This window comes from Bufo gargarizans, chromosome 2 (assembly GCF_014858855.1).
Source record: "Bufo gargarizans isolate SCDJY-AF-19 chromosome 2, ASM1485885v1, whole genome shotgun sequence".
NCBI lineage: Eukaryota > Metazoa > Chordata > Amphibia > Anura > Bufonidae > Bufo > Bufo gargarizans.
Window position 1 is genome coordinate 455,773,771 of NC_058081.1, and position 14,523 is coordinate 455,788,293.

The window sequence follows — 14,523 nt, forward strand, 5'->3', positions numbered from 1 at the left end:
AAACAGGTATTTTATAGAAATAAAGGCTTTATACACCATTGGAGGCATTTTTTATGATTGCATTTTACTCAATTTGGTATTTATTAAAAAAATACTGAGCTGTTCTGTCACAAAGGCTTAACTGTTTGTCTAGCTGCGTGAAGTACTTTTTACTTTCAATTTGTGCTGGTCATCTAATAAACCTTATCTCTAATTTACTAAGAGGTCATAAACATTAATGTAATGTGGGTTTACACATTGCAATGTACAGCAGATTGTTGGGAAGGAAGCGTTCCTTTCCGACAGTCGGCTGCTTGTTCAGTAAAGGAGACCGCTGCATGTATGATGATGAGGGATTGCTATTACTATTACTCATCCCCATATAGCTGCACTGTTTCTGGGCAGCAAATCACTGTTTAGGCAGCAGGATCTGCTGCCCAGAAACAATAATTGGTGTGCCTACACAAATGACAGGATCACTCGATGTACAAGCGTTTTACTTGTTCATTGGGTGATTGGTGGCACATTTAGATGGGCGGAATGTCTGTAACAAGCGTTCACAGGAAACTTTGTTCCCAATAATCTGCCCGATATTCGGGTTTTGTAAATCCACCTTTAAGCCACATTTTTATCAGTAAGATAAGAACTGAGCTATAATGAGTGTTTATAAGGTCAGAGATCAGAGATAAGGAGCCAGTCAGGTGATGGGGCAAATAGAAAGTAGTTATGTCTGATTACAAATACTGCTGGTGGACAGTTGCTGTGTAAAACAGAACCATGTAGTATTTAAAGACCATACATACACATTATATTTACAATAGATGTTACTAAGGAGCTGAGCAAAATGGGCTAAATGGTAGATTTGTTTAAAAAAAAACTACAGAGCCAACAATACATTCTCAACATTTCTGGAACAAAATAATTTGGGGTGATAATGTCATAATTTAACTTTATAGTCATAACTATAACTGCTAAGACAGAAGAAGAGTCAAGAAGGCCTATGAAGAGAAGCATACCATAGGTTCTGTGAAGCATGTAAAGAGTCAGGTCAAAAATTTTCAGCACAGGTGTCGTCTGTTAATAAACAGAAGAACAGAGGCGCACCATAGGGTGATAACTTTCTTGAGAGGTGAGTATTGTGCTCCAAAATGGGAGGCTCATCTTGAGGGGTGGTGCAAACCTTAGGCACAACTCTAGAAGAACCTTGTCTCAATGGTCTAGGGTGGATCCCAGGAAAGGTTGTATGCAGCCACAGATGTCGTTCTTCTTAACGGAGATGCCTGATTCCTCAAAAAGTTTCGGACGTGCTCACAAACAGGAGAACATCCCTCAGCACAAGGAACCAGCCAGAGGATCCAGGTTGATGCATTTTTTTGATGATTTATTGAGCAGAATAAAACAATGTGTAAAAGCTGCATATAACCTATTGGTAATTGAAGCAGATATATACCATGTATATACACATAGTAACACATGAACAAAAAACGCCAAAAAAGGGGTCAAGGTGAGGGGGGTCCAGGGGTGTAAAGGACATTCCCCATGACAAACACAAAATAAAAATCAAACTGATAAGGCTCCTTTCACGCTAGCGTTTTGGCTTTCTGTTTCTGAGATCCATCATGGGCACTCAAAAGCAGTCCAAAAGGGATCAGTTTTGCCCTAATGCATTCTGAATGGAAAAGGATCCCCTCAGAATGTATCAGTTTGCCTCCGTTCAGTCACCATTCCACTCTGGAGGCGGATACCAAAACGCTGCCTGCAGTGTTTTTCTGTCCCCGATGTGCGGAGCAAGACGGATCCATCCTGACACACAATGTAAGTCAATAGGGACGGATCCGTTTTCTCTAACACAATAGAAAACAGATCCATCCCCCATTGAATTTCAATAGTGTTCAAGATGGATCCGTCATGGCAACAGAAGACATAATACAACCGGATCCATTCATGACAGATGCATGCGGTTGTATTATTGTAATGGAATCTTTTTCACAGATCCATGACGGATCCACAAAAAACTCTAATGTGAAAGTAGCCTAAAACAGACATGCGGGTGGATAAAATCCAAACAGACATTGTGGTACAAGTGGTTAACCACAGAATTTTTAAGAGCATATTAGAATAATATCAATATAGAAAATGCTGTGGAGAGTCACATGTTCACTGTCGACATCATGTGACGTCTAGTTGTCTAAGTAACCAGACACTGACTGCACATACTTATCCAGACGGATAAAATGTACCGTCGGATATGAGGACCTAGGAGGAGCCTTGCCCATTATTAAGTTCATGTGTATATGTGGGTATGTGTATGCATCTGTGTTTGTATATATATGCATATGCATGTGTATATATATTTATATCTATATCTATATTTTTTGTCATATTTAATGTTTATACATTATATTTTTACTGCCAGCAGCACTTTTTCTTGTCTTATATTATACTAATCCCTTGATCGCACCCTCCTTCCTACTTAGTAATACCTTTTATCATATAAAATTATGTAACTATCCAATCACATATTTGTGATCCTTCTTCCCCACCCTTTCATTTAGGCTAAATCATAAGGACCAATCATTGTTTTACCCATTGCCATTCATTCATTTTTATATTTTTATTAATATTTTTACTAATAACGACCATCCATGTTTCTCCAATTTAAGGGAAACATATGTCACAACCATAACCACAGCGTCATCTGATATTTCTCTATGATCAACCTGAGATATTGCCTCGAGCATCAGCGTCTGGATACCTAGCAACATGCCCCCCATATGATCCCCTTTGCGGTCATGTGATCGCAACACTCCGCTCCCTGGCATCTCATCCTCCTTGGTCCTCATATCTGATGGTACATTTTATCCGTCTGGATGAGTATGTGCACTCAGTAGTGTTGACCAAGCACCAAAGTGCTCAGGTGCTTGGGTCGAACACCTCGGGATGGTTGGGTGCTCTACTGAGCACTCGAGCACAATGGAAGTCAATGGGAGAACTCGAGCATTAATCCAGGCACCCCCTGCTCTGAAGAGGGGAGGGTGTATGGTTCATAGGAAAAGGTCATAAATTGATGGAAACACCACTGAAATGGTTCGGGAACAGTTTTACAGACTGACACTAATATGCACAAAACCGAAGATAAAATCGATTTTAGAGGAAAAATTGTTAGGAAACATTCTTTCCTATATATATATTTACTTGTATATAAAGTGCAAGTGCTGCCAAAAATTACAAGGAAGAGGCACTCAGATACAACCTGTATATCACATAATGAAGGGCCTCATTCACATTGTGGTACAATTGTTCAGGTAGTGGGACTCCTACACTCATAAAGCCTATGCACTAAGTGAAATGGCTTTCAAAAATTACAAGGAACAGACACTCCAATACACCCTTTATTACACATAAAGGAGGGCATCATACACTCTTGAAAAATTATGATTGATGGCCTGCTGGTGACCCCCAAAAACATTAGAAGCAAGGCCTGCTGGTGACACTCTAAAACATTATGGACGAGGACCTTCTGCTGAGCTGACCATATAAAACATTAGAGGTAAGGGTCTGCTGCAGAGCTGACTCTCTAAAACATTAGAGGTGAGTGCCTGCTGCTGATCTGAGCATCAAAAAATTATGGTCGAGTGCCTGCTGCTGAGCTGACCATTGAAAAAATTATGGGTGAGTGCCTGCTACTTAGCTAACAATTTAAAAAATAATTGACAAGGGCCTGCTGGTAAGCTGACCCTCTAAAACATTACATGCGAGGGCCTGCAGGTGAGCTGACCCTCTAAAATTTTGTAGGTGCAGGCCTGCAGTTGAGCTGACCCTCTAAAACATTATATGTGAGGGTCTGCAGGTGAGCTGACCCTCTAAAAGTTTGTAGGTGTAGGCCTGCTGGTGAGCTGACCCTCTAAAACATTATATGTGAGGGCCTGCAGGTGAGCTGACCCTCTAAAAGATTGTAACATAGTAACATAGTACATAAGGCCGAAAAAAGACATTTGTCCATCCAGTTCGGCCTGTTATCCTGCAAGTTGATCCAGAGGAACAAAAACTAAAAACCTGTGAGGTAGAAGCCAATTTTCCCCACTTTAGGGGAATAAAAAATTCCTTCCCAACTCCAATCAGGCAATCAGAATAACTCCCTGGATCAACAACCCCTCTCTAGTAGCTATAGCCTGTAATATTATTACGCCCCAGAAATACATCCAGGCCCCTCTTGAATTCCTTTATTGTACTCACCATCCCCACCTCCTCAGGAAGAGAGTTCCATAGTCTCACTGCTCTTACCGTAAAGAATCCTTTTCTATGTTTGTGTACAAACCTTCTTTCCTCCAGATGCAGAGGATGTCCCCTCGTCAGAGTCACAGTCCTGGGGATAAATAGCTGATGGGATAGATCTCTGTACTGACCCCTGATATATTTATACATATTAATTAGATCTCCCCTCAGTCGTCTTTTTTCTAAAGTGAATAGCCCTAATTTTAATCATCTTTCAGGGTACTGTAGTTGCCCCATTCTAGTTATTACTTTAGATGCCCTCCTCTGGACCTTCTCCAGCTCTGCTATGTCTGCCTTGTTTACAGGAGCCCAGAACTGTACACAGTACTCCATGTGTGGTCTGACTAGTGATTTGTAAAGTGGTAGGACTATGTTCTTATCACGGGAATCTATGCCCCTTCTGATGCAACCCATTATCTTATTGGCCTTGGTAGCAGCTGCCTGACACTGTTTTTTGCAGCTTAGTTTGCTGTTTATTAAAATTCCTAGATCCTTTTCCATGTCAGTGTTACCGAGTGTTTTACCATTTAGTATGTACGGGTGACTTGCATTATTCCTTCCCATGTGCATAACTTTACATTTATCAGTGTTAAACCTCATCTGCCACTTATCTGCCCAAGCCTCCAATCTATCCAGATCCCTCTGTAGTAGTATACTGTCATCATCAGTGTAAATTACTTTACACAGTTTAGTGTCATCTGCGAAAATTGATACTTTACTATGCAAGCCTTCTACAAGATCATTAATAAATATATTGTAGGTGTGGGTCTGCAGGTAAGCTGCCCCTCTAAAACATCACATGCATGTGCCTACAGGTGAGCTGACCCTCTTAAAGATTGTAGGTGAGGTAATGCTGGTGAGCTGACCCTCTAAAACATTACATGCGAGGGCCTGCAGGTGAGCTGACCCTCTAAAAGATTGTAGGTGTGGGCCTGCAGGTGAGCTGACCCTCTAAAAGATTGTAGGTGAGGAACTGCAGGTGAGCTGACCCTTTAAAAGTTTGTAGGTGTAGGCCTGCTGGTGAGCTGACCCTCTAAAACATTATATGCGAGGGCCTGCAGGTGAGCTGACCCTCTAAAAGATTGTAGGTGTGGGTCTGCAGGTGAGCTGACCCTCTAAAACATCACATGCGAGGGCCTACAGATGAGCTGACCCTCTAAAAGATTGTAGGTGTGGGCCTGCTGGTGAGCTGACTCTCTAAAAAATTATATGTGAGGGCCTGCAGGTGAGCTGACCCTCTAAAAGATTATTTGCGATGGCCTGCAGGTGAGCTGACCCTCTACACATAGTGGGTAAGGGCCTGCTGGTGAGCTGACCCTTTAAAACATTACATGGGAAGGCCTGCAGGTGAGCTAACCCTCTAAATGAGTGTAGGTGTGGGCCTGCTCGCGAGATGACCCTCTAAAACATTATATGCAAGGGCCTGCTAGTGAGCTGACCCTCTAAAAGATTATCTGCGGAATTTCTCTTGTGTAACGTTTGCGAATCCCAAAAATATCAGTGACATCCAGTGTACTTTATTCGTAGACGGTGTCCGCTGCGGACAGTGACATTACCTGTGGTACATCTCCTGTGTAATGTTTCCACATGTAAAATACCTGTGACATTCCCTGTAATTTTATATTAGCCGCTGCTGACATAAGGGACATTATCTGTGGCATTTATCCTGTGTAACGTTTCCACATCCAAAATACCTGTGACATTCCATGTAATTTTGCTGATGTCACCAGCGCCTAATATAAAATTACAGGGAATGTCATAGGTATTTTGGATGTGGCAACGTTGCACAGGAGAAATACCGCAGATAAGGTCGCTGATGTCAGCAACGCCTAATATAAAATTACAGGGAATGTCACAGGTTTTTTGGATGTGGAAACGTTACAAAGGAGATGTAGCACCGCTAACGTCACTGTCTTCAGCTGACACCGTCTACGGAAAAAGTACAGTGGATGTCACAGATATTTTTGGGATGCTCAAACGTTACACAAGAGAAATTCTGCAGATAATGTCGCTGATGTCAACAGCGGCTAATATTAAATTACAGGAAATGTCATAGGTATTTTGGATGTGGAAACGTTACAAAGGAGATGTACTCCAGGTAATTTCACTGTCCACAGCAGACACCATCTACAGAAAAAGTACACTGGATGTCACTGATATTTTTGGGATGCACACAAGTTACACAGTAGAAATACTGCAGATAATGTCGCTGATGTCAGCAGCAGCAAAAATTAAATTACAGGGAATGTCACAGGTATTTTGGATGTGGAAACGTTGCACAGGAGAAAAAACACAGATAATGTCGCTGATGTCACCATCTGCTAATACATAATTATAGGGAATGTCACAGGAATTTTGGATTTGGAAACGTTACATAGGATAAATACTGCAGATAATGTTGCTGATGTCACCAGCGCCTAATATAAAATTACAGTGAATGTCATAGGTATTTTGGATGTGGAAACGTTACACAGGAGATATACTGCAGATAATGTCGCTGACATCAGCAGCGGCTAATATAAAATTACAGGACATGTCACAGGTATTTTGGATGTGGTAACGTTACATAGAAGAAAAAACGCAGATAATGTCGCTGACGTCAGCAGCGCCTAATATAAAATTACAGGGAATGTCACAGGTATTTTGGATTTGGAAATGTTACACAAGAGATGTACCTCAGGTAATGTCACTGTCCCTAGCGGACATAGTCTACGGAAAAAGTACACTGGATGTCACTGATATTTTTGAGATACTCACACGTTACACAGGAGAAATACCGTAGATAATGTCGCTAATGTCAGCAGCGGCTCATTAAAAATTACAGGGAATGTCACAAGTATTCTGGATGTGGAAACGTTACACAGGATGTGAAAATGTTACACAGGAGAAATACCGCAGATAATGTTGCTTATGTCAGCAGCGGCAAATGTAAAATTACAGGGAATGTCATAGGTATTCTGGATGTGGAAACGTTACACAGGAGAAATACCGCAGATAATGTCGCTGATGTCACCAGCAGCTAATATAAAATTACAGGTAATGTCATAGATATTTTGGATATGGAAACGTTAGGATAAAAAACGCAGATAATGTCGCTGATGTCATCAGCGGTTAATATTAAATTACAGGGAATGTCACAGGTATTTTGGATGTGGAATCGTTACACAGGAGATGTAGCACAGCTAATGTCACTGTCCGCAGCGGACACACCATCTACGGAAAAAGGTACAATGGATGTCATATATATTTTTGGGATGCGCACAAGTTACATAGGACATGTAGCGCAGATAATGTCGCTTTCTGCAACTGCCTAACTATTGCATGCTATCTAAAAATAGATATTGCTGCCTTAAAAGGACTTTTGGTTCTGTAAAGTTTTAGCAATTTAGCGCTGGTTGTGCTAAAAATAGATATTGCTGCTGCCACACTGTCACGACCTTTGGTCATGGTCGTGACTTCTTGTGACCGCATGCAGTTGCCTGCGGTCTAGGTGTGGTTGCCGCTGGCAACATTGGATACGTGGCAGCAGCGCTGCCTGAGCGGTGTTAGGCAGCTTGCTGCGGTAGGCATGCGGTTGCACCTGGCAACCTCTCCTTTAGGTGTGCCTTTTATTGGTGGGCACAGTGTGTTTGTTGTGTGTGGACACTGTTCCTTTTAGTTGCTGTCTTGGTTCAGTAGGTTGCTCTCAGCCATGCTGGCTGGAGCAGCCTCCTGTTTCCACCATCTACCAGTGGGGACCATCCTTCTGGTCATAAAACCTCTGTTGGGAATTTCTGTTTCACGGTGTTATTTAGGTGTGTGTGGGGTTTTATGTTAGTGCAGCTTGTGGTCCTGGGTTCCTGTGGGATGTCTGGTGTGTGCTGTGTTCTTTGGTGTCTGAACTGCAGCACCTGCACATGGGATCCAGGGTTTGTTGTCTGTGGCAGGTGAGTGATGTGTTGGTCCCATTTGCCTGTCACTGCCATAAGTCTGTTATTGTTTTCCCCTGTGTTGCTTGGCCGTTGAGACTCCTGCTCCCCCGTGCCTAGGAGGAGCAGGTCGTCTCACTCTGTCCCCTAGTACAGGGCCGACTTGAGGGCTCGTAGGGACTATAAGGTTCCGGCGTATGAGTCCTCCTACCACCAAGGTCGGCTCATACAGATAGGAGACAGGGTCAGCATTAGGGACGCAATAGGAGGTGACCTGCTCCCTAACTCTGTGGTCCCGGCCAAGGGGTAACCCCACCATCTCCTGGCACCGCACGGCTGGGGGTTTCCCCCACCGCCAGCCGTGACAGTATGACCAGAACTGGCACCTCACCTGGTCTCCTTTGTAAGAGGGTGAAGCATGCATCCATTGACCGTTGGGGTGCATGCGCGTTCTCCGGAGGGAGAGCGTTACGAGGTTCACCGTTAACGGCGCGGTTGGTGGCTTTTCCCCGCCACCTTGCTAACCGTGTCCGTGTTGGTGACCCCTCGTCCCTCTCAGGGTTCCTATCTCTGGTCGTCTGCTGGCAGCATTCCTTTGGTGTTCCGGCAGGTGTGCTGGTTGGGGAGTGTCTGCTGGCAGCGACCTGGAGTAGGAACGTTCTCCCTGAGTTGGATGCGGTGTCCTGTTTTCTTCCTCCAGACTGCTTTGTTGGCTGGCGACCTGGGACTGTTATGTACGGTCCAGGTCTGTTGGCGGCAGTTCTGGGGGGAGATACGGGCATCTGTCGGGTGTCCTGTGCTCCTCCTCCGGACTGCTTTGTTGGCTGGCGACCTGGGACTGTTGTGTACGGTCCAGGTCTGTTGGCGGCAGTCCTGGGGGGAGATACGGGCATCTGTCTGGCAGTGCCTCCAGTTGTTCTCCCTTCCAGTCTGCTTTGTTGGCTGGCAACCTGGGACTGTTGTGTACGGTCCAGGTTTGTTGGCGGCAGCACTGGAGGGAGACACTGGTGATTAGCAGGCATTGCCCCTCCCCCCTCCCTGTTGTTTGGTCCCACCAGCTTCCCTTTTCGGTTGGGGGGGGCTTTGAGGGGAGGGAGTGTCACGACCTTTGGTCATGGTCGTGACTTCTTGTGACCGCATGCAGTTGCCTGCGGTCTAGGTGTGGTTGCCGCTGGCAACATTGGATATCTGGCAGCAGCGCTGCCTGAGCGGTGTTAGGCAGCTTGCTGCGGTAGGCATGCGGTTGCACCTGGCAACCTCTCCTTTAGGTGTGCCTTTTATTGGTGGGCACAGTGTGTTTGTTGTGTGTGGACACTGTTCCTTTTAGTTGCTGTCTTCCCTTCCCTTCTGTGGTGTTGGAAGGGTTAATTCCCTTCCCAGTGTGTCTGTGAGTCACTGGGTGTGTCTGACCGGTGGGTGGGGCCACTTGGCCTATAAAGCCTCAGTTCCTGGCTTGGTTCAGTAGGTTGCTCTCAGCCATGCTGGCTGGAGCAGCCTCCTGTTTCCACCATCTACCAGTGGGGACCATCCTTCTGGTCATAAAACCTCTGTTGGGAATTTCTATGTTTCACGGTGTTATTTAGGTGTGTGTGGGGTTTTATGTTAGTGCAGCTTGTGGTCCTGGGTTCCTGTGGGATGTCTGGTGTGTGCTGTGTTCTTTGGTGTCTGAACTGCAGCACCTGCACATGGGATCCAGGGTTTGTTGTCTGTGGCAGGTGAGTGATGTGTTGGTCCCATTTGCCTGTCACTGCCATAAGTCTGTTATTGTTTTCCCCTGTGTTGCTTGGCCGTTGAGACTCCTGCTCCCCCGTGCCTAGGAGGAGCAGGTCGTCTCACTCTGTCCCCTAGTACAGGGCCGACTTGAGGGCTCGTAGGGACTATAAGGTTCCGGCGTATGAGTCCTCCTACCACCAAGGTCGGCTCATACAGATAGGAGACAGGGTCAGCGTTAGGGACGCAATAGGAGGTGACCTGCTCCCTAACTCTGTGGTCCCGGCCAAGGGGTAACCCCACCATCTCCTGGCACCGCACGGCTGGGGGTTTCCCCCACCGCCAGCTGTGACACACACACACAATAGGTCTTAAAAGGACTTTTGGGTCTCTGACATCTTTCTCTACTGAAAAAATAAAAATTCACTCCCTACACTATCTTTCCCTTCCTCAGAACAGCTCTCCCTGACTAACAATGAGCAGAACGCATGTAATCAGGTGCTATATAGCACCCGATGACGCGTTCCAGACAGCCATTCACTGTAATGCCAGTAACCAACATGGCTATGGAATTACAGTGAAGGGAAGTACTTACCCGCATGTTTTTTGGCTGCATAGCAGGCAAGAAACGTGCAGGGAGGAGACTCGAGTATTGCGCTCGAGCAAATGCGGTATTCAGCCAAATACCGCAATGTGACGAGCATCGAGATGCTCGTGCCGAACTACTGTTCGGCCGAGCATGCTCGATCAACACTAGCACTCAGTGTCTGGTTACTTAGACAACCAGACATCATATGATCTTCTCTGCAGTCACATGATCTCGGTGACTCTTTACAGCATTTTCTATATTGATATTATTCTAATATGCTCTAATAAATTATGTGGTTAACCACTTGTACCACCAATGTCTATTTGGATTTTATCTACCTACATGTCTGTTCTATCAGTTTGATTTTTATTTTGTGTTTGTCGTGGAGGAATGTCCTTTACACCTCTGGACCCCCATCCCCCCCCCCCCCGACCTCCCCTTGACCTTTGACCCCCCTTTTGTGGAATTTTTTTTTTTTATGTGTTACTATGTGCATGTACAGTATATATCTACTTCAATTACCAATAGGTTATATGCAGTTTTTATATGATGAAGGGGAGAGAACTCCCTGAAAAACATTGTTTTATTCTGCTCAATAAATCATCAAAAATCTGCATCAACCTGGATCCTCTGGTTGGTTCCTTGTGCCCAGGGATGTTCTCCTGTTTGTGAGCATCGGTCAAAATTTTTGACAGGCTGAAGACATTGTCTTATGACAAAATACTGGAGATCAATGGGGCTCTCTAACATGACAATGCTTTGAGCCAAAGAGCCAAATCAAGACTTTAGTGGCTGTAGAAAAAAAGAAATGGAAGTTTCAGGAATGGCTGTCATAGCCCCCTGACGTCAACAATTTGAAGGATCTGGAATGTTTTTACCAAGAGAAATAGGCAGCTTTACCAAAAGGAAAAAATATCACAACTATCACAAAAAACTACAAGACTTCATTGATTAAAAAAGAAAAATCTTATAAGCTAAAGGTGTGTAACTAATCTATATTGATAAAAATATAGACTTGATAAAATTTGTAATTAACATTTTTAAAGAGCAATTTAGCAAGTTATAACACAAGTTACTTGTTTCAATTAATTAAAAAATAATCAAATACATAAAAAAATCTTAAATATTAAAATACCTGATCAATATTTCTATGAGGCCCCTCAGTGTTTGCTGAACCATTTGCTGCTGTAGAGTTATCGGTGTCTATGAGATTGTCTGTGGGACATTCTGAACTGGCTTCAGATAATCCATTTCATTCTGCTTTGAGTCTAGAGTCACACACACATCATATGAGAATGGGAAAGGTAAACTTGTATCACTGATCTCAGAAGGACATCCCAGGGTGAACTGAGGGTACGCATGTGGATTATATGCTCCAAAAGTAGTTGGGGTGTTGGTGTTTCTGCATTTGAAAATAGCTGTAATGATAACAGTTATAATAAATAGAAAAGAAATGACAGCTATGGATATGACTAGATAGAAAGTTACATTAGATGTTTTGTTTGAATTTGTTGGCTGTTTTCGTATTTCTGGCACAACTTGCTGAAAATTCTCTGCAACAACTAAATGCAAAGTAACTGTAGATGACAGAGATGGGGATCCATTATCCTTCACCAGAACCACAAGTTTCTGCCTCAAATTATCTGTATCTTTTATATCTCTGACAAGCTTTACTTCACCAGAATGTTGACCAATTCCAAATAAAGATGGATCAGGGACTTGTAGTAAGTTATAGGAGAGCCAGGCATTGTGTCCAGAGTCAGCAGTCCACTGCAATCACTTTGGTGACTAGATAACCTTTCTCAGCAGAGTGAGGAATAAACTCAAATAATGCTGATCCCTCGGTGTCTGGTGATGGGTAGAGAATCTTAGGAGCATTATCATTCTTATCAATGATACATATCCTCACTGTGACATTACTGCTTAGAGGAGGAGATCCACTGTCTTTAGCCATCACCTGGAACTGAAATTCCCGTAACTGCTCATAGTCAAAAGATCGCTGGGCATAGAGAACACCAGTCATTGAGTTTATGGAAACATATGAAGATACCGGAATATTATCAATGTTACTGCTCACAATGCTGTATGTAATTTTTCCATTGTCACCTTGATCGAGGTCTGAAGCTAAAATATTTTGTACTGAGGTCCCAGGTTGGTTATTTTCTATAATATACACAATGTAGTTCATTCTCTCAAAAACTGGAACATTGTCATTCACATCTGAAATAGTCAACTGAATGGTCTTATTGGTAGACAGAGGAAGAGTTCCTTTATCCATACATTGAATTGTAACATTATAATCAGAAGTCCTTTCTCGATCCATGCTAGCTGCAGTTACAAGTTTATAGTAGTTGTTGGATGATGGTAACAGCTGAAAATCCTTTATATCATGAGTTCAAGCAAACAACTTCTCCATTCATCCCCGAATCCATATCATGGACATTAATTATTGCTATGACAGTACCAGGTGGAGAATTCTCTAGAATTGCTATTGCAAGAGTGGTAACTATTATCTCTGGAGCATTATCATTTACATCAATTACTTGTATTGACACCTTACAATGAGTAACAAGGCCTCCACCATCTTTAGCTTCTACAGTCATTTCGTAACTATCTGATGCTTCATAGTCTAAACTTCCTATTGTGTTGATATCTCCTTTCAATGAGTCTATAGAGAATATTTGTCCCATAGTTTGTGTAATATGACTGAAAGAATACAGTTATTCGGCCATATAAGCCCTCATCTTCATCAGTTGCATTTAAATGGACGACTAAAAAGCCAATAGGTGCATTCTCTGGTAACCTAATGTTATATGTATCTTGGGCGAATGTTGGAAAATTGTCATTAACATCTTGAACAGTGATTTTAAGTATGGCAGTGCCAGTTTTAGGAGGTTTGCCTCCATCAAACACAGTTATGATTAACTCATATAAATTCTTCTTTTCTCTGTCTATTGGTTTTTCTAGTATAATTTCTGGATATTTAACTCCATCCTTTGTGGTTCTTTCTCCAAGACTAAACCATTCATTACTAGTAAGAGTATAACTTTGAATAGAATTTGTGCCTAGATCTGGATCATCTGCATTTACTAATGGTAAATGTACTCCAGGGACTGAAGACTCGCTGATACCTATGTCAAAATATTTCTTAGAAAATGTTGGTGCATTATCATTCACATCCTGGATTTCTATAGTGATTGTGTAAAAGTTCAAAGGGTTTTCAATCACAGCTTTCAGATTGAGAAAACAGCTGAGTTTAGTCCCACATAATGTTTCTCTATCAATTCTCTCTAATACAATTAGGTCTCCATTTTCCACTGTGAATGCTGAAATACTGCTTTGTAACATGTGAGACAATTTGGAATTTTCTAATTTCAAGTTCCTTAACATTTAATCCAAGATCTTTTGCCACATTCCCAACTACAGATCCTATTTTCAGCTCTTCGGGTACTAAGTATTGTAATTGACCTGACACACTCCTGAAGTAAAATGAAGAGAAACAGAATAATACTTGCCATATCACTGTCCATTGTGTCCTTCCATGTCCCATGTTATGCATTATGGTTAGAGCTGCATGTTCTTCTTTTAAGAATTCAGAAGTAAACAGGATTGTAAGATTTCAAAGAATTCTTGAGAAGCAGATTTGAGTAAACAACCTGCTTAATGCATTAAAGAATACATGCAGGATTTTCTATAGATCTGTGCTATGAGGCTGCATTAGTTCCTTCATACAGTCAGAAAAAATACTACAGTCTTATGGCGGCACTCAGAGTTCAAATTGAGGTACTGCAAGTACAGAAACTGCCCAAAAGCTTGAATTGTTATAATCAATATACTTTTCATAATACTATTTTTACTATAATTACTATCACTATAATTAATGACAACTGCTGCATTAACTGCAAGTATCCTTCAATATTCAAGATGCAACGTATGGTTGTTGTTATTATGTTGCTAGCATTTAACGTAATAATAACAGTTTGCCCATGTAGCAGTTTACAACCATATATGGGGTGTTTCTGTAAACTACATGATTAGGGCAATAAAAATTGAGTTTTGTTT

At 42.6% G+C, this 14,523-nt stretch overlaps 1 pseudogene; it reads right to left on the minus strand.

The window, feature by feature from the left end:
• Nucleotides 1-14,020, minus strand: part of LOC122926009 — a 401,881-nt pseudogene extending 387,861 nt beyond the window's left edge.
• Between the last annotated feature and the right edge of the window lie 503 nt (nt 14,021-14,523).